Raw genomic sequence first — 10603 nt, forward strand, 5'->3', positions numbered from 1 at the left:
TGACTCTTATCTTACTCTCCGTGCAGGAAAGCAAGCAAGACTAGTCCACATCTTCGAGAAACTGCCACAAGGAAATCCCCAAAAGATCAGGCACAGTGGTTGCTGAAGTCATAGAGCTTGGCCAAGCAATGATGACAGCTAGCAAGAAGTGAGGAAGTGCTGGCTGCTGCCACCAGTATGTTGAGAGCTCAAAGAATCAATCAGTGAACTTTCTCAGAGAAAGAATGGAAAAAGCCTGGGAACTATATGTGTCCTCTCTTAAAGGTATAAGTCAGAAGAACATTTCTCCTCCCCCATAGTGTCACCAGTTCTACCACTCTCACAGTCAATGAGTATTCATTTGAAGGAAAAATCATTCAGTGAGAAGATTGTTGCAAATGTACTGGGTTATGTAATATATCTGGGCATGACTACTACAAAAACGAAAGAGATTAAGAAATATTTTTAGGTTAATTACCAACAATAAAGTGATTTTTTTTCATGCTTAGAAAGAAATTTCATTTAAATGGACTTTACTTAGATTTTATTACATTTGTATGTATACATTAAAATCATTTGTGATGGCCTTGCAACTTTCTGGAAGTGTAGCATTTCTTCAACTAATCTGCTGATAGATGTGCATATATATGTAGTATATGCATGTATACACATGTATGTGCATGCATTGTATCAGGAGTGCCGAGTTTATAATCTCAAAGAGGATCATAAACATGTCTGAAAGGTTCGGAATCGCCGGATAGAAGAAACTCTCAAAGTAGAAGGCAGAAGAATCAAAACATTTATTTAGGCTCCACAGTAACCAACCCATGAACCAGAAGCCCCATTTTGATATGTTGATCATAATCTTCCAGGCCCAATAAGTACGCCTTGAAAGAGTAACCAGGAGGCTACAGAGAAACATGATTGCGTAAAGCAAAATCATGTTTCCCCCTTTTATGGTAATAAGATTACCCACTGGACTGAAGTCTTTGTTCAGCTTCCTCCCGTAGATCAGCTCTGCTACTGGCAGCTCCTGCCTCAGCTGTGTCTGTGTCTGAAACTGAAGCTGCAACTGAAACTGACGATGTAACGGTCGCTGTAACTGACGTAACTGTCGTAACTGTCGCTGGCTCCAACCGGAAAAGGAAAGAGAGAGAGAGAGCTCTCCGAGCTGTCCTCTCCCCTCTTATAGGGTCTCTGACATCATCAAGCTCCGCCCAAATGACCAGGGCCGATTGGTTCCTGAGTTGGCCCCTCCCCCTAGCATAGCCGCCAACACCTCCCCTCAGCCAGCCCCATGACTCCTCACACAGGAAGCTGTCTGCTTCCCGGCATGCTCCCCGGGCCTCCTGCCCCGGAAGAGCAAGCCACAGTGTCCAGAGGCTCAATGAGGCAAGCTGAGCCATTCAAAGAAAACAAAAGCCATTATGGCTACATGCATATATGTATTATATATGCAATATAAAATTGAATTTTTTTGTGGTGGTGGAAAACTTCTGCAACAATTACCTGAAATAAAATCACCTCAGAAAAAAATAAAACCAGTATTCTGATTATAACTTGGGAAACTGTTACTTAAAGAAGAACTATTAAATTAAATGTCTTGTAAAAGCTTCTTTGCTTTTTTAATGCTCAGAATATTTCATAGTATTTGAAGCACATCGAGGAGAGCTGTTTTGCTAAATTTCCATGCAATTATCTCTTAAACTAATCTGGTCTTCTTCCCACCATCAATAGGAGCAAAGCTGTGCTGAAAAATGCTAAGCCAACTAATCTGGAGCACCGCCCTCTTGCAGCACCTCCTTGTTGTATCAAATATAATGGAAGTTAAGATCAGCATTTCAGTTAAGATGAAGTCATTACTAATATGTAAAAGCCTAAGAAAGAAGGATTTTTAATTTTTATAAGAGAAAGATTCTGAAGTATAATACTGGTTAGAAAACATGGGTAAGTACTTATAGGGACTTTGATAGAATTAAAATTCTTAAAAAAGAAGTTTTATTTACATCAAACCTAAATTTGCCTGTTTGCAACTTCCACACTTTATACTTGGATCCAAATAGAATAACTCTAAGTGTTCTTTCGCAGGATAACTTTTCAAATATTTGAAAGCAGCTGTCATATTCTCCTATTCTCTTCAGACAAAACTTCCCCAGTTCCTTCAATTGAGACCCTTAAGGCAGACCCTTTACCAACTAAGTACTCTCCTTTAAAAATTGCCTATTTTTTCAATGACCTGCTTAAAATATAGTATTCATAATTAAACATAGTATCCCAGACATGGTCTAACATAGGTAGAGTACAACAAATGTGTCACTTAAAAGATTTGGCACTCTAAAAGCAGCCCAAGTTTGCAATAACTTTTTGACTGTCATATAATAGTGAATTTTTAAACCAATAAAAGTCACACTTTTTCAGATGAACTGCTGTCTAACCATGGTTCCTCTATCTTGTACAACTAGATTATAATTAATGCAAATTTGAATGATGTAAAATTCAATTTATTGCACATTATAAAAAGATGTCAGGGCACATTTAATTGGAGCCAAAATTCAATTAATATGACACATGTGAGCTAGGCAAGAATTTTAACCTATTACTCTGTCTATGCTGCCAATATGTAATTATCTATCTAGAGTGTGGATGAGATAGGCTGTTGTGTACCACATTTCCAACAGTTGTGTTATTTTTTTAAATAAGAATTCTTTATATGACAGCCAAATGGAAGAATACATCAGATGGAAACACAACCAGCACAAAAAGGAATAGGCTTTAAATTACATTAGAACAAAAATTTGATGTAGTTGGACTTCATGAATATGATCATAAGAACTCTAAAGTAGGAGAAGATATCAGAATGACAGTTTTTAGTACAGAATATAACACTCAAGTAAAATAAAATGAAAAGGCAAAGCTGCATCATTTTTTCGTGGTTTAAAAACAACAACAAGGAGTAGAAATATTACAATGATAGAAATGGAGTGACTTAGCTGTATGGATTAAAGATTGCATTAAAAACATGCAATCCTTTTACCAGATCAGCCATTCATACAGAAGCTTCAAGTTTATGAAAGGCAGTAAAAAAATGGAAATGAAGTAGATAGTGAAGAAACTTTTACTATAGGCGGTGGTTGGTTTGATCGCTTCAAAAATTGAGTTCAATTGCATGATGTTAAAATTACTAGAAAGGTATCCAGACCTGGTAGTTAAATAGCCTGATATTCTGAAGAAAATAATTGAAAAAGATGGATGTGATGAGGAATAATTATTCAATGTAGATGAAAGGGGCTTATCCTGGAAAAAGATGCCTTCTAGAGCTTACATTTCTAAGAAAGAAAAAAAAAGCCTCAACTTGGATTTAAATTGTCTGAGGATCGCCAAATACTTTTATTGTAAGGTAATATAGATGGAAATTTAAATTAAAACCAATGATTGTTTATCAGTCTTGAAATAATCTTGCTCTGAGAGGCTATAACCATTGGTCACTTCCACTTCTTTGATGGTCTAATAAGAAAACATGGGCGACTAAACTGTTTCAAAGACTGGTTTTCAAATTATTTTACTTCAGCTATTGAAAAATATTGCAGGGACAACGATATTGCATTGAAAGCATTCCTGAATTTAGGCAATGCTCCAGGTCATTCAGCTATGCTTGGTTCATTGTGTGAGAATGTGAGCATGTCAGTTTGCTGAGATGTGGCTAAAGCTCCCTACCTCTACCACTATGAGGATTTCAGGAAAGACAAGACAGTTCAGTCTATGCTGCTGAAATATCTTAAATGATAAAAACATAACTTTCATTACATTATCAGTTTAGACTTATTTTTAGGTACAAAATTCAGTATTTTTAAATTTTAATTTATTTTAAATTTTGCTTTCTATGCGTATTCTACAAGTTTGTAAAAAGCTTGTATCAGAAATATATGTTCTTATACTTTACTGTTATTTTACATTAATAAAAAGAAAAAGACTAATTCTAAATGTATTATATATTTCTACTGAGCTGTAATTCTCATATTTTATAAGTAATTATAACTTGAAATACTGTAGATCTGAATAATGCAACCACTTCATGAGATTCATTATTTGTATGGCTTGGCTATATGTTGAGAAGTTGATTTCTTGAAGCTAAGTGTAAATTTTTACATTTATATTCATAATATTTTATCTTACTTGATTTAGCCCAGGGGTAGGGAACCTGCGGCCTCAAGGCCCCTTAGTAAAAGGATTTGTTCTATGAAGTTTGGAGTCAGTCAAAGGGCTGAACTTGAGAACCCAGAAGGCCACAGGTGGCCTTGAGACCACAGCTTTCCAAACCTGACTTAGCCCTTTGTTCTAGATTGTCAGGATCTTTCTGGATCCTGAATCTACCATCCAGTCTCTCAGCCATCCCATTCCCCTAATATTTATGTCATCTTCAAATCTTATAAGTATATTATGTTCTTCCTCATCCTCACCAAAGACAACTGGTCTTGGTTCCAAACCAGCACTCATACTCATCATACAGAGAAACAGTTCCTTTGGAGAAGGGGCCAGCTAACCCCATTAACTGCCAACCAACCGACACCAACCAGGCAGGATAGCTCATTTATCTCAGGACACCAAAATGCCCTGAGGGAGAGGCAGGAGATAGATTGTGCCAGGTAAGTTAAACCACCACCTTGATCATCATCTTCCCTCAGATCCTAATAGGGACAGATAGCAGGACCCTGAACCCAAGAATCTTGGGAATAGCAATACTTCCAGTCCAGTGCCCACAGTCATCTTGAAAAGCATCACTAGTAGAGATACAGTCTACCAACAGCTGTAAGTCCTATTGCTACGTACAACTACTGTACACTCAGAAAAGAGAGTTCTTGCCACCAAAATCCTTATAATTGTCAAATGGTTCATATAAGAAAATGAAAAAAATTTATCATGGAATATGGCATTAAAGAAGAAAAACAATATCTGATTTGCCACTATACCTCAGGAACTTTGTATTATATATTCAACTGAAACCTTCTGTTGGAATATGAGTTACTTGAGAGTAGGGACCATCTCTTTTATTTTTATCTCAGCACTTAGCACAGCGCTTTGCGCATAGTAAGCACTTAATAGATGATTTTCCCATTCATTCATCCATCCATCCATTCATTTATTCATTCATCCTTTCATTAATCTCTACCTTTATCTAAGCCATCAATAAAATATTAACAGAACAGAAACAAAGATAGATCCCTAAGGAATTATACCGGATCCCTCCTACTTAGTTGACATGAAATCATTAACCATTAATACGTATTCTTTGAGTCCATCCGTTCAACCTGCACTAAATCCATCTAATCATTCTATCACTTAGCCCACAGCTATCTTTTCTGTAAAAATAGAATAAAAAAGCTTATAAAATCCTTGACTAAAATCAAGACAACATGTTTCTACAATATTCTTGTGATCCTCCAGTTGGATAAACTTGTGAAAAAAAAGAAATATGGCTGGTGAAATATTATTTATTAGGCTACATAACTAAATTTCTGTGATTATTTCCTCATTTTTTTGTGTGTTCACTATCTTTTTAATAATACATTCTAGAGTGAGTCAAGGAATCAAAGCAAAATGGACTGGTTTATAATTCAAAAATTCTATTATTCCCCTTCTTCTGAAAATCAGGGTATTTTCCCTTCTTTGATTTTCTCCCATTCTTCATAGCCTCTCAAATATTTGTATCAATGGTTCAGCAAATCCATCTGTCAATTTTCCTCAGAAACACGCCTAAGGGTGTGTTTCTTCTGGTCCAAGTGACTTGAGCCCATCAAGGACAGTTACCTGATCTCCATATTTATCTTGGGTATTTATTATCATATTTGTCTTTTATATTATCTATATTTGCCATGACCTTTCTAGTCTTAAAATGTTTCTCCTTAGCAGAGAATATAGAATTCAAATAGAAATGAAACAATTTTCCCTTCCTTCTCTTGTCAATTATGATCCTTTTATCCATCTTAGAATTTGAATTATCTCTTCAGTTCTTCTCTTTGCTTAAAAAATTCTTTTTTTTTGTCCTTTGCTTTCTTCACTTCCTCAGCTCTTTCTTACCTTGTGACATTATTCTTACAAAATTGTGCCTTATTTGTGTATTCATCCTTCATTATCTCCCCTTCCCAATTTCTGTACATGTGGTTCAGAGTCTAAGTTAGCTGAGAAATTCCTTTCACATACACACTGGCCTCTTCAGACAACTCCCATTTAACAGTTTATTAGGCACTTAAAATATACACAACACTATCCTATTTTCTGGGAGAGATGCAAGGATAAATAAGATATGACACTTCCCTCACCAATGTATTCCACGTTTATCTAGAAAAAAATGACATGGCTAATATGGAAATATGTTTTACATGACTGCATATGTATAATCTATATCAAATTGCTTGCCTTCCAAAAAGGGGGGGAGAGGAGGAAGGGAGGGAGAGAATTTAGAATTCAAAATTTAAAAAACAGAGTTAAAAATTGTTTTTTTGCATATAATTGAGACAAAATTAATTTAAAAAATAATGTAAGCGGGGAAAAAGTATTTTCTGATTTTTTTTTTTCTTTTCTGAAGATCAATGACACAAAGTTAGAGCTACTAAAACCAATTGTAATTATTGTAATAATTAAAGCTTTGCAAAAGTAGAATGAGTTTCTTTGAGTAGTAGTGGATTATATTACATTAGATAAACTATTAAATAAGCATTCATTATGGGTTGGCCACTGGTATCCCCTTTCATTTGATGTCTTCAAATAAAGGCTTTATGACCATTTCTCTTCCAGGTGCAGTTATTGGTTGATGTACACTAACCTCCTTGCTCAGAAATTGTATAATTTTGTAAAAAAAGAAATATGCTATTCAATTGTTTTACTTATTATTGAGCTTCCTTTCATAAACTGGATCATAGGTGCTAAACTTAATAAACACACATTCCCAAAGAATGTTTTCTCCCATCTAATCTATATTTTAGTTTTAATTAATGTATTAGAAACTCAGTTACCAGCTTATTCTATAATTATAGTTGGAAAAGAGCAAGAATGGAGTGATATCTTTTTATACTTACTTTAAAATGATAGAAGAACATTCAATTTTTCCAGGGAAAGGCTGAAGTATATGAAGTATGCAGTTATAAGAGCCAGGCTCAACCTGCTTACTCTCTCAGTTTTAGTTTTCTATAAATTGGGGATAATAATAGTTGCTTTCCTTAGTACCTTAGTTAAATCAAAGGAAAGAAATCTTTTCCGGATTGTTGCTGCTGCTGCTGCTGCTGCTGCTGCTGCTGCTGCTGCTGGTGGTGATGATGATGATGATGATGATGATGATGATGATGATGATGATGACGATGGTTGCATTAGTTGTTGCAACCAATGTTCTGGCGGAACATTTACTATAAGACACAAAATTAATGTAGGCATGGCTGGCACAACCCAGATCTCTAATCAAAGAAAATGTATATCATGATCCAAGTCACGAAACAAACATTCTTTTTTTTGTAGTAAACATCTTTAATAAGAATACAAAATTCACGACGGAGGTACATTCTGGGGAATGTAAATGAACTATTATCACAAGGAAAAAATGTACCAGAAGAATAAACTAAGGCTCCATCAGAATACAAATATATAGTAAGGAATGATTTAAAATAGGGTTGTGGTTTACAGTCATGTTACATTGTGTTAGGCATGGAAAACTGGTGTAATAACTGAAAATTCCTTTCAGCTGAAAGGCATTTAAACATATATAATAAATCATATAGTCAACATAGTTGTAAATAGCAGCAATTTTTGAGTACTTCATTTCAACTCAAAATAAATGGACGTGTGCAAGAGACAACTCTCAAAACAATATTAATTTATAATGTTTATGATAAAAATTTAACAGAGAATTTACATTTAATTAGGATTACAGTACTGATGAAGGAAAACAAGACAGATCAAGCACAAGAGTCAACACCAAGCATCAACTAAGAGATTACTGACTTTCTTTACTGTCTCCTTCCTCTTACTATTCAAACTTCACCCTCCCCCCATCAAAAAGGGGAAAAAGGTCATTCCACTTACTCTTCCTCTAAAGGAATCACATCTTAAAAAGTGATTTTTCCATACACTTTAAACTTGGTTTAATGAATACAAAGACATTCAGCATTTCTACAGTGGCCTTTCTGCTGGAGACAGACACAGCAAACGTTATCTGTAAGGGGCTACGCTGTGGATTATGTGCACTAGTTCAAAGGGAATTATATCTAAGAAGGCACTTCTCTGTGATTTAAGGCTAGTATGGTGTTATTACAGTGAAATCTGTCTAAGGAATCTACTATATTGAAAGGGCAACACTGTTTAAAAAAGTTTTCTATCACAGATTTTTAGACTAGAAGTGACCAAGAACTTGGATTCTAAAGTTTACCTGTCAAAATGCCCAAGATCAACCAGAGAGCAAGTGGTTGGTCTCTTCAAACAAGCAGGTTTCACTTTTTAGTAAAAAAAGAAATCACTAATAAGAACCACCCAATCAAAGTCTTTTTATAGTACAACTGTGATCTTGGCAGCTTCACTGAAAAGACAGTATGATTCTTATTCATTCACAATTCTTAAAACAACACAGCTCCATAAAGAAAGGATCTGTTGCAATTCTTCAGGTTAATCATCTTTTACAGCTACTTCCTCTGTTTGGATGTTATAGAAATGCCCTATAAGTTTACTCTGTAAAATAGCATTACTCTCTTCTTTAAAATAATACATGGAAAAGAATCTTTTAAAGATATTTAATATATTCATACATAAAATATCAGATGTTGATACAAATCATGTAAACCTCCCCTTGGAAAAGTCATAACTAGCCCACATCTTGAGGACCAGAAACCACAAATTTGTATCTTGTCAGTGCAAAGCTATTTTAGATGTTTTCAAATGACAGAAATAGCCAACAACTCTGACAATATAAAAGAAGTTCTTCAAAAGAAAAGCTATGTTTGGTTTATAGAAATTATGTTTACATTAAAGCTACCCACCTTGCCATCAATTTAAACAGTTTAATTGTTAAGTTATTAAAAGGGAAAGATTAAAGCTGTGCAAGAATCAACAGAAAGGGTCCTCTCTGCCTTTTTCTCCCCCCTTTTAATTCTTATTGGGTTTTCAGATGACAATGGGTCTTCCACCTCCCCCTCCCCAGGTTTGATTACTGTTTTTCAGGCCAAGATGGGCCATCCACTCCAGGGGTTTTCAATTTGATGTAGAACTGTTTGTTCAAGCTGCTTCTGATTCCCAGTAAAGTAAGCTGGCATTGTAGATGGCATTGTAGAAAAGAATTAGCTGATTGTGCAATACTTTAATCTTATTTTCCTCTACAAATTTCAATTTGATAGATACATCATTGTGTATTTTGTCATATTTTTCCTTATGTGCTTGGTACAGATGCTGTAACTGCTCAATGTTTGACAGAGTATCTGTATCACGTGGTCCAAGATTCAATTCTCCTAAATCAGTCAGGTATGTATCATATTCAATCCTGACACTTTTATATTGTTTCACTGTCATTAATGTATCTTCTATTGTTTTGCTCACCAAAGTATTCACACTTGCAATAAAAAAATTAATAGCTTCTAGAAGAGTTTCTGGGCATCTGCATCGTAGACAAATTCTTCGTGGAGTTCCAGGGATTTCAAACTCAGGTCAGCAAATGCATCTCCATGTTGCCTCTGAGTGTGTATCATCTGGAAGAGCTGGGAGATCAGTGTCTGAGCCAGTTTCAATATGTTTTCATATCTTCTCTTGTTTGCTCTCAGTATAGCAATCTGAACTTCCAGTTCAAGGTCCACTGCTCTTGAGCCACGACCCAGTTTCTCAGAGAGAATTTGACGAGTACACTTAGAAGTATTTAGGCTCCATTTTCTTACAACTCTAATTTCTCCATTGCAGGATTTTTCATTTCATTTGCTAAAACAATCGGTCCACTTTTTTTGTGCTGTATTCTCTGACCAACTTGAAGTGATCCTGCTTCAGTGACCCCCTCTTTGGTTCTGTCAAAGCCACAAAATGTAATTTGAGTTTCTAATAGATCAAGTCCAGCTGGTAATGAGCACTTCAAATGCCTGCCAAAGCCATGCTGATGTGAATCTTTCACTTATCCATTCCTGGTCGCTGGAATTTCTGCTGCTGAATTTTGGGGAGATTCTTGAGCCGTAGCATACTCCTTAGAATCCTGCTCTTCTGTAGCTGGATTAGAAGCACCAAGAGTTGTGGAATCATTGCTGGGGTCAGACATAACACACCTTGAACCCAGGGGTGTTGGGTGGGGGTGGACAGGAGCCCCAGGGGCTGTCCCCAAACCACTTGCACAGCCATCTGAGCTTCCTAGGGTAGATCCTCCATCCACAGAAAAAAACATTCTTTACCATGACCCACTGAACTCCCTCCTTGTGCCTCTCATTTGTCTGGCTCACATTAATCATAATTATTTGATGTCTATTCTACCTAGTTTTGAGTTGAGCATTCCTCACCACCTTCTATTTCAATAGGTTCATGTTGTAATTAGGGATATCTACTTAACTTCCCCTGATTTGCTATCTACTAGCTTTCTCTCTTTTGTTTCTGAATCATCTTATGATCTTCAGATCAA

At 35.7% G+C, this 10603-nt stretch overlaps 1 pseudogene; it reads right to left on the minus strand.

The window, feature by feature from the left end:
- Positions 1–9163: 9163 nt before the first annotated feature.
- On the minus strand, positions 9164–10249 carry LOC118848688 (annotated as a pseudogene).
- Between the last annotated feature and the right edge of the window lie 354 nt (positions 10250–10603).

This window comes from Trichosurus vulpecula, chromosome 4, assembly GCF_011100635.1.
Source record: "Trichosurus vulpecula isolate mTriVul1 chromosome 4, mTriVul1.pri, whole genome shotgun sequence".
NCBI classification, from domain to species: domain Eukaryota; kingdom Metazoa; phylum Chordata; class Mammalia; order Diprotodontia; family Phalangeridae; genus Trichosurus; species Trichosurus vulpecula.